We start from the raw sequence: 16,375 nt of genomic DNA, 5'->3' as shown, positions 1-16,375 counted from the left end.
TTTTTTCGTCCATTTTTTAATCAATTTTGGTCATTTTTTTGTCATTTTTTTTGTCATTTTTTTGTCATTTTTTAATCAATTTTGGTCATTTTTTTGTCATTTTTTGTCATTTTTTGGTCATTTTTTTTGTCATTTTTTGGTCATTTTTTAATCAAATTTTTGTCATTTTTTTGTCAAATTTCAATGACTTGAATTGAGGAAATGTTTCTTGTTTTGAGCGGTTTTCACTCATTTAGACACTTTTCCTGATCAAGTTTCCTTTGCTTGTTTGAGGACATTTCACACCAGTTCTAGGGTAAATCTCGCTTGAAATAAGAAAGTAAAATTGCCAATGAGATAAGGCAAACTTTCTTACCTTCCATTGGCAAAGAAAATGACCTGAAATAAGGACGAAATGCATCGAAACGAGTCAGAAACATCTCAGAACAAGTGACATAATCTGGGACAAATGACCAACAACTTCTCAACCAGTCAAAACAACTAAAATTTGGATTATTGTGCTCAAACTGAGATGTTTATACTGATCTAGTTAATTACTTTTTGCAGCACCTCCCTCTGCTCAGCCTTTCACCATCTTCTGGAAAGAGCTCAGCAGACGAATTCTCCAGTAAACGAACATTATCCACATTTTCTTTAGCTTTTGCGTCATCTATCTCTATCTCTTAGGTTGATCCTCTGCTCACTTTGCACATGAGGATTGCAGTAAAGATGGATGTTGTGACATATGTTGCTGCACGTCTCTCTCACAGATGTGTGCGTGGTGATGGATGGTCGCCCGGTTCGCTTTGCCTCCCCCGGTGTCCACAGCCTGCTCTTCCTCCTCCATCATCACTTACGTTTCTGTCTCCACAAGTGCCTGAAACCTCCCCACAGCGAGAGAGAGAGAGAGAGAGGGGGGGAGAGACTGGGGGAGAGGAGCACACACTGGTGCTCAACACTGCAACATTACGTCATTTTAAAGGGGACATGTTATAGTTGATATTAAAGATTCTGGAACAGCGAAGCAAGAAGGTCCAGGGCCTTTGTGTCCGGAGTTCACGCGTCGTCCTGAAGTGTCTATGGTTTACTTTATGTGATGTTTGTTCTATTGTCTTTGCATTATCGCATTGGTGTAAGAATAATGTGTGGCAGCAGTGAAGCAGAGCAGAGAGCAAGATAAAGTCATGCTGGGAATGGGGCGGATAGAACTCACGGGCTGCAACAAAACACCTCGACTGTTTGACTGTTTACGCTGGAATACAATGGAGTAAAACAGATGTAGAGATTGATTTGCATTTGCACACGAGTTGATCAAATGTCTGGATGTTTAATCTGAGAGAACCACTGTTTAGGGCTGCAACTAAGGATTATTTTGGTAATCGATTAATCTACCGAATATTTTTGCGATTAATCGATTAATCGCTTGGCTGCTAATGTTGTATGAAAATTGTATTTTATCATTTTTTTAATCACATAAAGCTAAAGTGGCATCACTTGAGGAGTGTTGATGGAGTAAACTTAAAGTGAGTGTTTTTGGAGGCTCTTAGTGCCAATTCTGCTTTATGACTGGATGAGACACAGAAAGATAATTATGAAATTTTCAATGTACAAAACACTAAGGTCCCCCACTTTAAAAACAAAGTTGGTTTCCATCAAAAATAAAAAATGTTGATGTAATTTTTGCTGTTTTTAAGTCTGTGTTCACTAGAAAACGATTTATCGATTACTAAAATAGTTGACAACTATTTCAATAATCGATTAGTTGTTTCAGCCCTACCACTGTTGTTGACAATATATCACTTTTATGGACTTAAAAATGTCTGAAACGCTACTAATTCAACAGTAAAGACTTGTGTGCAGAGTGTAGCCTTTTATTTAAGAGGTGCTGTTCAATCCATCCATTCCTTTTCTTCCGCTTTATCCGGGGCCGGGTCGCGGGGGCAGCAGTCTGATCCACACTCACCTCCTCCAGCTGTTCTGGGGGGGCCGACACCAGGCCAGCTCGGAGACATAGTCCCACCAGCGTGTCCTGGGTCTTCCACGAGGCGAGACGAGGAGAAAATCACTTGTTTCAGTCGGCGTTCAGGAAGATCACTCAGAGTTAATAAAGTGCAGCTGATACAGAGATTATTGCACATGTTGCTTCACAGTCTTATTGCACAGTCTGACAGCAGTGGGGATGAAGGCTTTGCGGTAGCGCTCCGTCCTGCACTGAGGGTGTCTCAGTCTTCCACTGAGAGAGCTGCTCAGCTCCTCTACAGTCCCGTGCAGTGGGTGGGAGGTGTTGTCCATGATGGAGGTGAGCTTGGCTAACAGCCTCCTGTCCCCCAGGGGGCAGCCCAGGACGGAGCTGGCCCTCCTGACCAGCTTGTTCAGTCTGTTCTTGTCCCGCTCTGTGCGGCCCGGGGCCCAGCACACGGCAGCGTAGTGGAGAGCAGAGGCCACAGAGTCATAGAAGGACCTCAGTCTCCTCAGAAGGTAACTGAGCTCCTCACCCCCAGCCACCCTGCGAAGGAAACTCATTTCGGCCGCTTGGATTCGCTATCTCGTTTTTTCTGTCATTACCCAAATCTCATGACCATAGGTGAGGGCGGGAACGTAGATCGATCGGTAAATCGAGAGCTTTGCCCCGACTTGTGAGCATTAACACGGGGGTAGTAGTAAACATGAGAAGGTACAAGTTTTTAAATGTATATAATTGTAATTGCTTGTAAATACTGTAAATATTGTATCTGAATGTTTGATGATCCTTTTGCCGGTTCCTTATATGTATTTTATATTGTGAACGAACTCTAAAGTCAGATGCTCATTGGTCACTGTTTAAACCTGCTGTCACTTTGCCTCTGCCCAGGGACAGATGAAAATGAGCTTTAGCATCTCTGGTCTGTGCAACACATTTGTTGTGCAATGTCCCTGTCAAATAAATAAATAAACCCTCAGCTCCCTCTTCACGACAGACCGAAACAGCGACCGCATCACTGCTGACGCCGCACCGATCCGTCTGTCCATCTCACGCTCCATCCGTCCCTCACTGAGAACAAGACCTGAGATACTTGAACTCCTCCACCTGTTCAATCCCCTTTTTTTCCCTACACCAGTGAAATGTGGTGTAGGAGAAGCAGCTGGAGGAAAATCTACACAGAAATGGAAACTCCACACAGAAAGGCCTCACCACACCCTCGGATCTGACCCCGGGACCTTCTCGTTGTGGAGTAAAAACACCACTCTCTGCGCCAAGGCTTAACAAAGTGAATGTCTTTATTTGTAAACCATCGCTTCGGGAATACAGTCCTGCATCCTGGTTGACTGAAGTATTTCTGAATGAATTTGTGGGTAAACACTTCCACTGAGCCAGTGCCGCCCCACAGTTGTTCAGTTTGTTCCCATCCTGTCACCGACGCTCTAAAATATTCATGTTTCTTTTGCACTCGATACGGCATCTTTGCAGAACAGCCATCAGGCGTGTTTGTTGACGTTGTACACCAGAGGCACTGTTTCTCTGAACGCACGGCACGTAAACAGACGTCTGTGACCTTGACTCGCCTGTGTACAACAGTGGGAGTGTGGATGGTGCTTTGAACCGTCGGAGAGCTGGGGGAGCATTCTTAAACACAGCAGAGGTCACGCTGTGTCCGACCCGCCTGACTTTGGCTTGTCACATTAAGAATTACTCGTTTTATGGCGTATTCTCACAATTTTTATTTCCTTTATTCTGCAAAATGGACTTTTTCAAGCTTTCCATCATGTTATTCTGTCACTCCCTCATTAAAAACATGGCTGAAGTGTTGCCTTGGCACATTCACGTATTTCTGAGTAATCTGTAAAAACTCTGATGGCGGCCATTTTAGGGATAGGTTTTTGTCACATTTTTGTTGAATTTTTGTCACATTTTTGTTGAATTTTTTGTCACTTTTTTGTTGAATTTTTGTCACTTTTTTGTTGAATTTTTGTCACATTTTTGTTGAATTTTTGTCATTTTTTTGTTGAATTTTTTGTCACTTTTTTGTTGAATTTTTGTCACTTTTTTGTTGAATTTTTGTCACATTTTTGTTGAATTTTTTGTCACATTTTTGTTGAATTTCTGTCACATTTTTGTTGAATTTTTGTCACATTTTTGTTGAATTTTTGTCACATTTTTGTTGAATTTTTGTCATTTTTTTGTTGAATTTTTTGTCACTTTTTTGTTGAATTTTTGTCACATTTTTGTTGAATTTTTTGTCACTTTTTTGTTGAATTTCTTGTCACTTTTTTGTTGAATTTTTGTCACTTTTTTGTTGAATTTTTGTCACATTTTTGTTGAATTTTTGTCATTTTTTTGTTAAATTTTTTGTCACTTTTTTGTTGAATTTTTGTCACTTTTTTGTTGAATTTTTGTCACATTTTTGTTGAATTTTTGTCATTTTTTTGTTGAATTTTTTGTCACTTTTTTGTTGAATTTTTGTCACTTTTTTGTTGAATTTTTGTCACATTTTTGTTGAATTTTTGGCTGATGGCGGCCATTTTAGGGATAGGTTTGCCTGAGTCCTCCTAGGAACGCCCCCACCTCCTGGAGACGCCTCCGAGCTTTGGTCACCAGCCGAGTAACCAACCACTGCTCCTCAGCAGAACCCCCTCCCCACTGATGCCACAGACAGCGTGTGGAGGGGGCGTGTCTAAAGGCTCAGAGGTTCTTAAAGAGACAGAGGCCTATTTCAAGACATTCACTACAGCCATTTTGAGAGAGACATTTTATACAAGGCAGTTATTCTAATTTACTGCATTTACAGACCAACAGAAGGTTTGTCATCATTGTGGTGTGATATAGACTGGTGCTATGGGACTTACAAAAGCAGAACACCCCCTCTTTAAGACCTGAGAATGCCACACTATGCAGACCATTGTGGCAATAATGGCGCAAGACGACCTTCTTGTGATTGTAGGGTCGGCGGTTCGAACACCTTGCCTCTAGTGTCTGTACATTGGTGTGTGAATGGGTGAGTGGTTCCTTGATGTGAAACGCTTTGAGTGCCGAAAAAAGGTAGAAAGGAGCTATATAAATGTGACTAGTTATTTATTTTGACACTGAAAAGGTCGGTGGGGAGTCCTTGCTTCAACTGGAGGAGTTCAAGTATCTCGGGGTCTTGTTCTCAGTGAGGGGCGGATGGAGCGTGAGATGGACAGACGGATCGGTGCGGCGTCAGCAGTGATGCGGTCGCTGTATCGGTCTGTCGTGGTGAAGAGAGAGCTGAGTCGGGGCAAAGCTCTCGATTTACTGATCGATCTACGTTCCCACTCTCATGAGATCTGGGTAATAAAGTCCCAGTGGCCTGAATGAGTTTCCTTCGCAGGGTGGCTGAGCGCACCCTTCGAGATCGGGTGTGGAGCTCATCTGTTTCGGATGCCTCCAGGTCCATGTTTCAGGCATGTCATAGTGGGACAAGGCCTCGTGGAAGACCCAGGACACGCTGGAGGGGCTATGTTTCTGAGCTGGCCTGGTGCCTCGGGGTCACAACAGCTGGAGGAGGTCAAGGTCCCCCCAGAACAGCTGGAGGAGGTCGAGGTCCCCCCAGAACAGCTGGAGGAGGTGTGTGAGGATCGGGAAGTCTGGGCATCTCTGCTGAGACGCTGCCCCCGCGACCCGGCCCCGGATAAAGCGGAACAAAATGGACGGATGGTGACGCTAAATGTCGCGTTTGTGCAACTAAGAAGGTTTTGAATAGTTAGTGCTTCGGGCTGTCGTGATCATTACTATATCAACTTATCAATAAAAGATACATTTTTGGACTATTGTCTGTACATTAATCTGCATTTCCCTCCTATTTTTTCTTTGTACATTGTTTTTTAATTGAAGCAGATTGGGTTACATTATATTCCATGTTTATTGCAGCTTGTGTGGTATTTTAGGACATGATTATAAACTTTTCAAACTTATTTTCCCGCATTAATATATCGAACTTCAAATTAACGTAAGAGAGGTTTCATCTTTAACTCCCGTGTGGCACCTTTTGGTAAATAGTTTTGCATTTGCTCCATTTGTCTTTGCAAACTCCACCAAAAACATGCACTGAGGCTGACTTCCTGACTCTGAACCTATAGCTCGTCATTTTGAGTTTTCCATAACACTTTTCCACTTCAGCTTCAGTAGGAAAGTGTTTGCTCGACTTCTTTAACCTCTGAATCAACATTGCTCTTATTTGAGTAAATATTTCAGCGGCTTTGTCCACCTCTGGTTAAAAAAACGATGAGTATTGAGACAAACCTGTGCTGTGGCCTCGGATGGATGGATGGATGGATAAACTTTATTGTCCTCAATGAAGAATTTTGTCTTGGGCTCATTGCCGCAGCTGTCACACATACAGTACAACCATTCATATAAAACAGTTCAGTAAGTCAGTGCAGCCCGTACATCACAATAAAACAATTGAGTTCATCTCAGTTCTGACGCCTCCTCACCTGCTCTTTATCCTTCAGTTTATTTAGAAGAGACACAGAGTTGGGGAGAAATGAGAGCTTGTATCTGTCGCTCTTGAACTTGTGTTTCTGTACCGTCTTCCTGATGGGAGGATTTCATATTCACCGTTCAGAAAATGTGATGGATTCTCAGTGATTTTCTGAGCTTGGATGAGGACAGAGCTTTCAAAGGTGTCTTTCATGGACGGAAACTCTTTTGTGTTGGTCAGCTTCCCTCAGGACGAGTCTCTCAGTTTGTGTTTTGCTCTTCACAGTTAGAGGACCGTCCCAGGCTGCAATCCCGCACCGGACAATACTCTCTAGAATGGTATTGTAGAAGTGGATCAACATTTCTGTGCTCACACCAAACAGACGCAGCCTCCTTAACCCTTTCTTGTTTAGGGCCTTTTTCCCCAAAATGCTCTACATGTGTTTATTTGGGTTTAACTCGGCCTCTACAAGGGGTACATGGCTAATCTTGGTACCAATCCTTGGGACTTTTTGTTTCAGTGAAAAAGAATTTAAAAAAATGAAAGAAAAAAATTAGATTGAAACAGAAAAATCAAAATTCCGCCTGAATAAAAAACACATATTTGCGCCTGAAAATGCTATGTCTGTGCTGAAGCAAAAAAGAACAGAAATGGAAATAATCAATATAGTGTGTGCTCCCTGTAGTCAACAACATACCAGTGGGTCAAAACACTGAAGTTATACATGCTTTATAAAAAAAAAAGTCCAGGCGGAATCTAACTGTGCCAAATTGTGCCAAAAAAATAATATTTTTTTTTTACTTTACTTTTTTTTTTAACAGAAATTAAGTATTTTAGTCGTAGGGACATATTGGGTCACAAAATTGTATTCCCTGTCTAAAAATGAACACCATTTTTTCCAAAAACATGACACAATAGCATTTATTTGTCACTGACCAAAATATGTACAACGAATTATGACAAATTGACATATTGTGGCTGTTTGAGGATCTGTTGATTTGAAATTGGAGTGGGTGAATGTGTTGCTGAGAGTTCACTGAACACTGAGAGGTGGAAAATATGACTGACAGTATTTGTATGCGAAAGTTATGGCCCCGGAGATGCAGACACAAGGGGGACGGAGACAAATATGGCTCTTTACAGCTTCAGGGGTTTAGAAATTGAGTCTTTGGGACAGTCTGGAACACAAATGCTCAATGTGCACGTCCCATCTGAGCGGTCATCAATGTGTACACCCAGATACTTAAAGGATTTGACCTGCTGTGTGTTGAGTGCTGTGGGGAGTGTGTCTCTGTGGTGCTGTGGCCTCCTCAGTGCTGTAGGAGTGTGTGTCTGTGGGAGTGCGTCTCTGTGGTGCTGTGGCCTCCTCAGTGCTGTGGGAGTGTCTGTGGTGGGAGTGCGTGTCTGTGGAGGGAGTGCGTGTCTGTGCTGCACTGTGCGATCGGGGCAGCAGTGGGTGCTGTTGCTCTGTGTTGCATCAGAAGTGAATCAGACGCTTAGAGAGAGAAAAGGGGAACAAAGCAGAGTTTAACGCTCTGGCACACGGCGCTTTACGACGCAGAGAGAAGCAGAGAGGGAGATGAAAGCTTTTATTTCATTTATTTATCGCCGTTTAGACTCACTAAGAAATGATGTTGTAGAATTCTGCTCAGAGAGGAGGTAAAACATGTGTGATGGCAGTGATGAGGAGGATCTGCTGTATAAAGAATCATTTGTATTTACAGTTTTTCCTCAATCAGGGCTTGTACAGGCAGAAGCAAGTCAAATGTAACACACAGAGGAAAGAGAACTGAACAAAACTGGCAACTTTTAAGCAGAAAAATGTGGTAGATTTCAGCCAAATCTGCAACTGAATATGTTTTAACCTCATTTTGGTATTTTCGATAAACTTAACTGTCATGATTTCCCACTATATGTATATTTAAAGCCAGCATAAATGACATTAAACATTGATTTGGGTTCATTTAGTGAACATATAAGTTCAAGTTTAATGGTTTTGTAAAGCCCAATATCACAACAGAAGTGGCCTCACAGCTGCACCAAACATTAAGGCAATAAAACAGAGCAATAAATATGACCATTAAAAGTTCAGGTGAATCCAGGCAAGTATAATGTCCAATAGGCTTATGCACAGTTTCCCCACGTGACGTCTTCCTGGACAGTCAGCCAGACGCAGCACTTCCTGTCGCTGGTCGTTTACGTTCACAATTAGCAGGTTCTCACACAAAAATAGCGATAGCTCAGGATCTGGTCAAGGACAACGAGTTACTGATGGAGTCACAGCAACGTATTACAAACATCATGTTCGCTGTGAATCCAGCCCCAAAGGAAACGCCAGCTGTCGTAAGGGGCGGAGCTTTATCTTAGAGCTAAAGGCTAGTGTTGAAAAATGATAATCTATTATAGAAAACGCTATCTCAATGGCCGCCGCCTGGGCGCCGCCATGTTTATTTCCCATACTGACTTTGAAGCTAAGCAGGGAAGGGCCTGGTTAGGACTGGGATGGGAGACCGTTTGGGAACACCAGGAAGCCTGGCGACAGTACTGAGTGTGTGCGTGGTTGGTGCTGGGGGCTGATGTGCGCAGACCGGGTGCCTCGCTTATCATCACCGAGTATGGGGTGAATGAATAATGCACCAAATTGTTCAGCAACTTTGAGCGTCTGGAAAAGCGCTATATAAGACTACATCCGCGGCCGGCCCCACGTGACGGTCCCACCGCCCCCGGGCTTTGACCACGGGTCTATATGGACCTTGGTGCTGCTGTCCGAGGACAACCCGCCGTCACAAAAACGCGAGTGCACGAGATCTGACTGCCGTGCGTGTGCGCATCCAAACAGGGCGGTGTGTGTGCGCGCGCGCGTGGCCCGTATTCCGTCTCCAAATTGTCTCCGAAAAAAAAAAACACGCAAAACATTGCCCACAACCTGCTCAAACACGAGCCTCTAATCAAACGCGCTGCTCCGACTGATTTATCCTCCGTGTGAGTAAAAGCGAAAATGACACAACTTAACGAGCGCATGGCCTGCACTGTGTAGTTTTTTATTCTTTTTTTTACTTTGCTGCTGTAGCATTTGTTTTCTATTTTACTTTCACGTATTGTGAGCCCAGAGGTACATTTTATTCTAAAGCAGCTTTGAAAGCATTGCCAATTTTATTGTAAAGTTATAAATACTGTCTAATAACGATCATTAGGCTATTTCAGTTCAACACCAACTTATTATTTTTCTGATTGTGCACTACCGTGATGCACCAAACCACGGGTCCTGCACCGTGAACCGAACCGTTAGAGCTGAACCCCTAATATTTATCCATAATTATTCCACTGTCTCTTGAATTCAATTCCCTGAGTTTAGTGAAAATATTGTCGATGTAGTTTATAAGAAAGGAGCACGGGTGCATCAAACACTCCAATTGCAGATTGTTTGAAATTATTTTGAGCATTCATTATTTTAAACATTTGTAGTGGCCATAGTTTTTGGAATGGGTTGGGAACCACTGGTCTACAGCTGAACTGTGTGACGGGTTGGACATTTCTTTGTAATCACTCATTATCTCAGAATATCAAATGTGGAGACTAGCGAGGCCCGGCCAAAGGCCAGGTCTCAGCTAATATAACATATAAACAAGTAAATATTATTTAAACTAACAGGACGATTCTTTTTTGCGCAGGCTCGTTCTAAACTTTGCGCTAGTTTTATTTTTTGTTGTGTTAGCCGCGTTAGCTTCAAGACAAAAACATCCACCGTTATGAACACGGAGGTTTCCTCCAGTGAAGTCGTTGCGTCTCACGTAATATTTTTTAACCTGCTCCGTCACATCCGAACTTTTACTCGCTGTCCTTTACCAAATCTTAAGCTATTGCTTCATTTCTGTGGGACCTGCTAATTTTTAATGGGAAGAGATAACAGACAGGAAGGACAGCCTCTGGCTGACTGTCCAGGCGGAAATCACGTGGGGTCACTGTGCATATGGCCCATAGGAGGCGGCGACGAGCGGCGTGGGCGTCCCCCGTCCTTAGACTCTCCAGCACGGCGAGGAGAAACTCAAAAACCCGGCAGGAGAAAAGAGAAACCTTGGGGAGAACCACAGAAGGAGAGATCCACTCCCATGGACGGACAGGCTATAGAGACCCAGGGCCGAAGGATCCCTCAGCAGACGGGCCGAGATCACAGACCGTCCAGTCCTCAGATTCCAGAATGCAGGTTCCTCCGGTATTTGCCCATGTGGTTTAAACAAGAGTGATGTTTTTGAGAAATAAGTTGAGTTTACAAATAAGCAACATTTTATTGAAATAAGTGCAGGATCAGCTGCAGTTTTGGCTAAAATTGTGCACAAATATTTACTCAAAAGTTTTCTGTTGTTTCCCTTCTGCTTTTGAATTTAGACTTTTCCCCTCATGACGGAATTATTTATTTATTTACTGGTTTATTTGGTTAATTTTTTTGGTCGGGACATGTTGATGAACATACATGGGTCTCATGCATGTAAACAAGCCACACTGGATTGTCGTCTCGGGCCATCGTCTCCACACTCCCTCTCTCAAACACACTCTCATTCATCTTGGCCTATTGTACATGTTTTTAATGATGGGGAAACCCGGAGGAAACCTACACAGACACGGGGAGAACATGCACACAGAAAGGCCCCGTCCAGGTGGGAATCGAACCCGGTGCAGCAGGCCAGAGTACACCCCCCATCTGGACTACACCCGGGGTTAAAGGGGCCTAGGCCATTTCCTGCCCCCCAGGCCAGATTATACCCCAATTATAACAGTAGTTTAGGGTGATAGAGCGGGTTGTCCTTTAAGCGGGAGGTTGGCAGTTCAAATCCATGCTCCTGCAGGTACAGGCTGTTGTTGTGTCCTTGGGCAAGACACTTTGCGAGTGAGTGAGTGAGTGACTGAGTCTATATGCCTTTGTTATTACCAATAGCTACATGTTCACATTTCAAATGTCAAATCAATGTAAATTTTATTTTTATCACAGTATCTCACCTTAATAATAATAATAAAAAAAAAAAATATATATATATATATATATATATATATATATATATATATATATATATATATATATATATATATATATATATAAATAATAAAAATTAAAAAAATAATAAAAAAATAATAAAAAATAAAATAATAATATAATAATAATAATAATAATAATAATAATAATAATAATAATAATAATAATAATAATAATAATACATATATATGATTATTTTTTTGTTGTTGTTTTTTTATTGATTTTATTTTTCTTTGAGCCCCAGGCTACAATCCGGTGTGGCGCGATCATTAACATGCACTGTCCCGACCAAATAAACCAAATAAACATCTGTTCAGATTGTGAAGTTAGAGGGGTATATTCTGGCCCAGTATAGTATAGTATAGCCTATTTTATACCCCCGGGTATAAAATAGCCTAGGCCAGGGGTGTCCAAACTTTTTTGGTGCTTTTGTCAGTCCCACAGCACCAGTCTATATCACACTACAATGATGACAAACCTTCTGTTGGTCTGTAAATGCAGTAAATTAGAATAACTGCCTTGTATAAAATGTCTCTCTCAAAATGGCTGTAGTGAATGTCTTGAAATAGGCCTCTGTCTCTTTAAGAACCTCTGAGCCTTTAGACACGCCCCCTCCACACGCTGTCTGTGGCATCAGTGGGGAGGGGGTTCTGCTGAGGAGCAGTGGTTGGTTACTCGGCTGGTGACCAAAGCTCGGAGGCGTCTCCAGGAGGTGGGGGCGTTCCTAGGAGGACTCAGGCAAACCTATCCCTAAAATGGCCGCCGTCAGAGTTTTTACAGATTACTCAGAAATACGTGAATGTGCCAAGGTAACACTTCAGCCATGTTTTTAATGAGGGAGTGACAGAATAACATGATGGAAAGCTTGAAAAAGTCCATTTTGCATAATACCCCCCTTTTAACTGTTTTCAAACGTGACCATATATGGGCGAGTCCAGAGATGCCGTCTGTGACTATATCGAACTGTGAAGTTTACATTCTCAACTGTAAATAATATTGCAGAACTGATCCGTATAAAGCAGTTTATCATTTAATAATAGTTTGTAATGATCGTCTCTGAACAGTAGGTGTCGCTGTGATGATGCTCTGTCAAATGTCATGGACTCATAACAAGACAGAAAGTTTGTTCCTGTTTCCGTAAGTGAATTCAGGCAACACTTATTCACATGGATTTGTACTTTGAACAAGTACTGCAAATACTTCAGTACTTTCACTTTACTTTACTTTACTTATATACGAGCAGTAGAATCTTTCTCTCATGTAATGAATTCAACTGGACTGGGTTGATTTAATTTCAGACGTTTTTCTTTTTTTCTTGCTTAGATTAAAACTTTTAACTGAAAAAAAAACACACAAGAAAACAGAACTCGTGAAAAGTTATTATTGCACTAAAACATACTTGGCAAAGCAGCTTCTTTTACATAATTGTGGCCCAGAGTTTTATTTACAAGACACACATTTCAAAGTATAAAGTTTATTCCCACTGTACACATCAGTAATCTTATTCAGAAGCTGTGCCTCTCAGCAAATTACAGATAAGATTAGTTTTCTCGCTGGCTCCTTAAGAAATCGACATATAACGAGCCCGTCTCTTGAACGGCTCCTTGAATCGAGAAACACAAAGAAATCTCAAAAGTAAACAATCAAACTCCCACTCACTGAAATCACAGAGACGCCGTTATCTGTCTGAGCCTCTTCCTATAAAGGCGTTTGCCGTCGAATCCAGGACCAGATAGATAGAACAGTATAGTTACATGCAGGGCCGTAGCCAGGATGTAAAAAACAGTGAGGTCCGGATAATTCTTTAAACTGGGGGGTCTGGGGCTCCTCCCCCAGGAATTTTTTAAAGATTCAGATGTAAATTTCCTGTATTTTAAGTGATCAAAAACACTTTTGTCTCATCCTGAAGCTGTTTTCAAAAATGTCTTTTTGTTGCACTGTTTGGGCCCAGGAGCCTGAGTGAATGCAGTGAGTGAGTGGACGGTGGTCGGACATGCAGGTGGAGCAGACTGGCCTCACTTCCAGGTGACTCCTAACTGTCCGCTTACATTAGGATCGAACGCCGCTTTTCCTTTTTTATTTCTCTGCTCCCGCCCAGTTCTCTCCTGATTGGACCTCACAGGCCGGTTTCACAGAAGATCTTGTCCCATTGGTCAAAGTGATGGCACCCAGGATTCTGATACTGAGATCAGCACAGGGAGAGACTGTAGAACAAATTAAGAATATGTAACATCGTCTTGTAGGCCCAGGTGGTCAATTTTACTATTATGACTTGTAAAACTTACAGTCTGTCACTTTAAGGAGCCATAAATCCCATCACTGTTCTTGACATGAGTGAAAACCTGTTGATCTGAGTTGTGTCTGAGGCCACCTCCACGGTTCACTGTGAGTCTGTGCTTCTGGTCCATAACTGTGAGGTTAAAAGTGGTTTGAGAGAGCTGTAGAGGAGCACATTGAACTGCGGGGGCGGGCTCAGACGCACTTTCTTTTTCTACGATGGATTTTTGTTTCCCTGCGCCTGTGGGACAAAAATAAACACCCTAAGCTAAGCAAACTGCAACACAAAAGGTTAGTTCATTGGTCAACGTGATAATGAAGGAGTTTTTTGCCACTTCTAATTTCTGTGATGAATAGATTTGTCCTGGAGGTGAATATAGTGCGGTGATGATGGAGCACGAAGGCCTCAGCAAACAAATCACCCCAAAACAGTCGCTAATCAGGAAACAAACTGTTCGACCTTCCTCGACTCCATGTTGGTGCAGAGAGCGATCTTTAGTTTTGAGTTGGGAAATGTTTTGAATCTGCATCACAAAAGGGGTAAATGTTTTATTTCTGTGTGATCAGATGTTTAGAAAAAGCCTTAATCCCATTATAGTGAATAGGGCTAAAGTTCAGTTGGACCCGGGAGTAGAGCCACGACATCATCACTTAACAGACGTATTACTCATTGAATTCTCCAGGTGGTCTGCATAAGTATGGGCCCCCCTTTAACTTTTCCACATTTTGCCACACTAAGGACCATAAACATAAATATATTTAATTGGAATTGTATGTGAAAGACACACACTAAGTGACACACAGTCGTGAAGTGAAATTAAATGTGTACATGATTTAGATTTTTCGGCCCCCTTTCCTTTTAGTGCAAACAGTTGCCTTCAGAAGTTTCCTGATGATTTCTGAATGATCACATGTTGACTAAACAGAGTCTACCTGTGTGTGATCTAATGTCAGTTCAAACACAGCTTCTCTGTGATGGTCTCAGAGGTTTGTTAAGAGACTATTGTGGAGCAGAAGCATCATGAAGTCCAAGAACACGCCAGACAGGTCCAGGATAAAGCTGGGTTAGGTTATAAAAAGATTTCCAAAGCTTTGAACATCTCTCAGTGTACAGATAAATCCACCATCCAGGAATGGAAAGAGTCTGACATCACTGCAAACCTACCAAGACCCGGCCGTCCTCCTAAACTCACTGACCGAACAAGGACAGCCCTGACCACAGCTGCTACCAAGAAGTCTGTGAAGATGAACTGCAGAGAGACACAGCTCAGGTGGGGGAAACTGTCCACAGAACAAGTATTAGTCGTACACTGCACAAATCTGGCCTTTATATCAGAGTGGCTAGAACAAAAAAAATCATAAGAAATCCCGTTTTCTGTTTGCCAGAAGCTCCATGTGAGTCTATTTAGTCATTGGGTCAACATGTGGTCATTCAGAAATCATCATTCAGCTTCTGAAGGCAACTGGTCGCACTAAAAGGAAAGGGGGGCTGGTTCTTACGCACATCACACTTTTCAGTTTTTTATTCCTAAAAAAAAATCTAAATCATGTATACATTTCATTTCACTTCACGACTGTGAGTCACTTACTGTGTGTCTTTCACGTAAAACTTCAATTATGTTTATGGTCTATAATAGGGCAAAATGTCCAAAAGTTAAAGGGGGTCCATACTTATGCAAACCACTGTAAGCATCAGTTCAGTATCGGATATTTGTAACCAATACCTGATGTACATGTTTTTCCAGAATCGGTCCCGATAACCGATACCAGGGGTGCGAGGACGACTTTCTGGACTTAAATGTGACAAAAGCTAAAGAGCTTGTTGTTGACTTTAGGAGGAATCCAGAAAGTCCCAAACCGAGCTTTATCCACGGGGAGGGGGTGGAAAAGGTCGACTCTTTTAAGCACTTGGGGACTGGTTTTGATTCCTCTCCACGATTTGATAAAAACACAGAGCAAAGTGTGAAACGTGGACATCAGCGAGTTCACCTGACGAGGAAACTGAACTCTTTTAATGTATCAGCAAATATTTCAAGTAACTTTTATCATTGTTTTATTGAAAGTGTCTTAACCTTTTCCTTTATTTGCTGGTTTGACGCCGGTCTGTGAAACATAAGAACCGTCTGAACCACATTGTCAAAGTGTCAGATTCCTGGTGTGCGTTTTGAAGACCTCGCCTCACTCTGGAAGAAAAGAGTCGCACTTTACTCTGATGCCTCCTGGGGGCGATATGTCGTCCCCCAACAGAAAAGAAACCGCTATTCAAAATCCTTCATTCCGACTGCTGTCAGAAACTTAAATGACAACATCTAGGAAGGCAGAGTTTATCTTGTTCTTTTTTTCCTGGTCCCCTTGTGTCCTGATGCTCTTACAGTTCATGACGTCTGTATGTGGTTGTTTGTGTCTCCATTTTCTGTTTTTTAATGACCAGAGAGCAGCGAACAGAACTGCCCATTGGGATGAATAAAGTTGTTTTGATTTGATTTGAGATCGGTGCCTTCCTGATGCCGATGCCAGGAATCACTGGGCTCACATTGTGGAATCATGATGAAGCACGATGGACTGACCACCACAGAGTCCAGATCTTTACCCCATTGGGACTCAGTTGGACTAAATTGCAGTGGATTATTGAAACAATGCCACCTGAATGTGTGTTGTGTTCAAGTGAAAA

At 42.3% G+C, this 16,375-nt stretch overlaps 1 protein-coding gene across 1 annotated transcript in view; it reads left to right on the top strand.

Moving 5' to 3' along the window:
- Positions 1–16,375, top strand: part of grip2b (glutamate receptor interacting protein 2b) — a 411,537-nt gene that overhangs the window by 24,284 nt on the left and 370,878 nt on the right. The window lies entirely within an intron of this gene.

Source organism: Gobius niger (assembly GCF_951799975.1).
Source record: "Gobius niger genome assembly, chromosome: 20".
Taxonomy (NCBI): Eukaryota; Metazoa; Chordata; class Actinopteri; order Gobiiformes; family Gobiidae; genus Gobius; species Gobius niger.
This window is presented reverse-complemented; position numbering and strand designations above follow the sequence as displayed.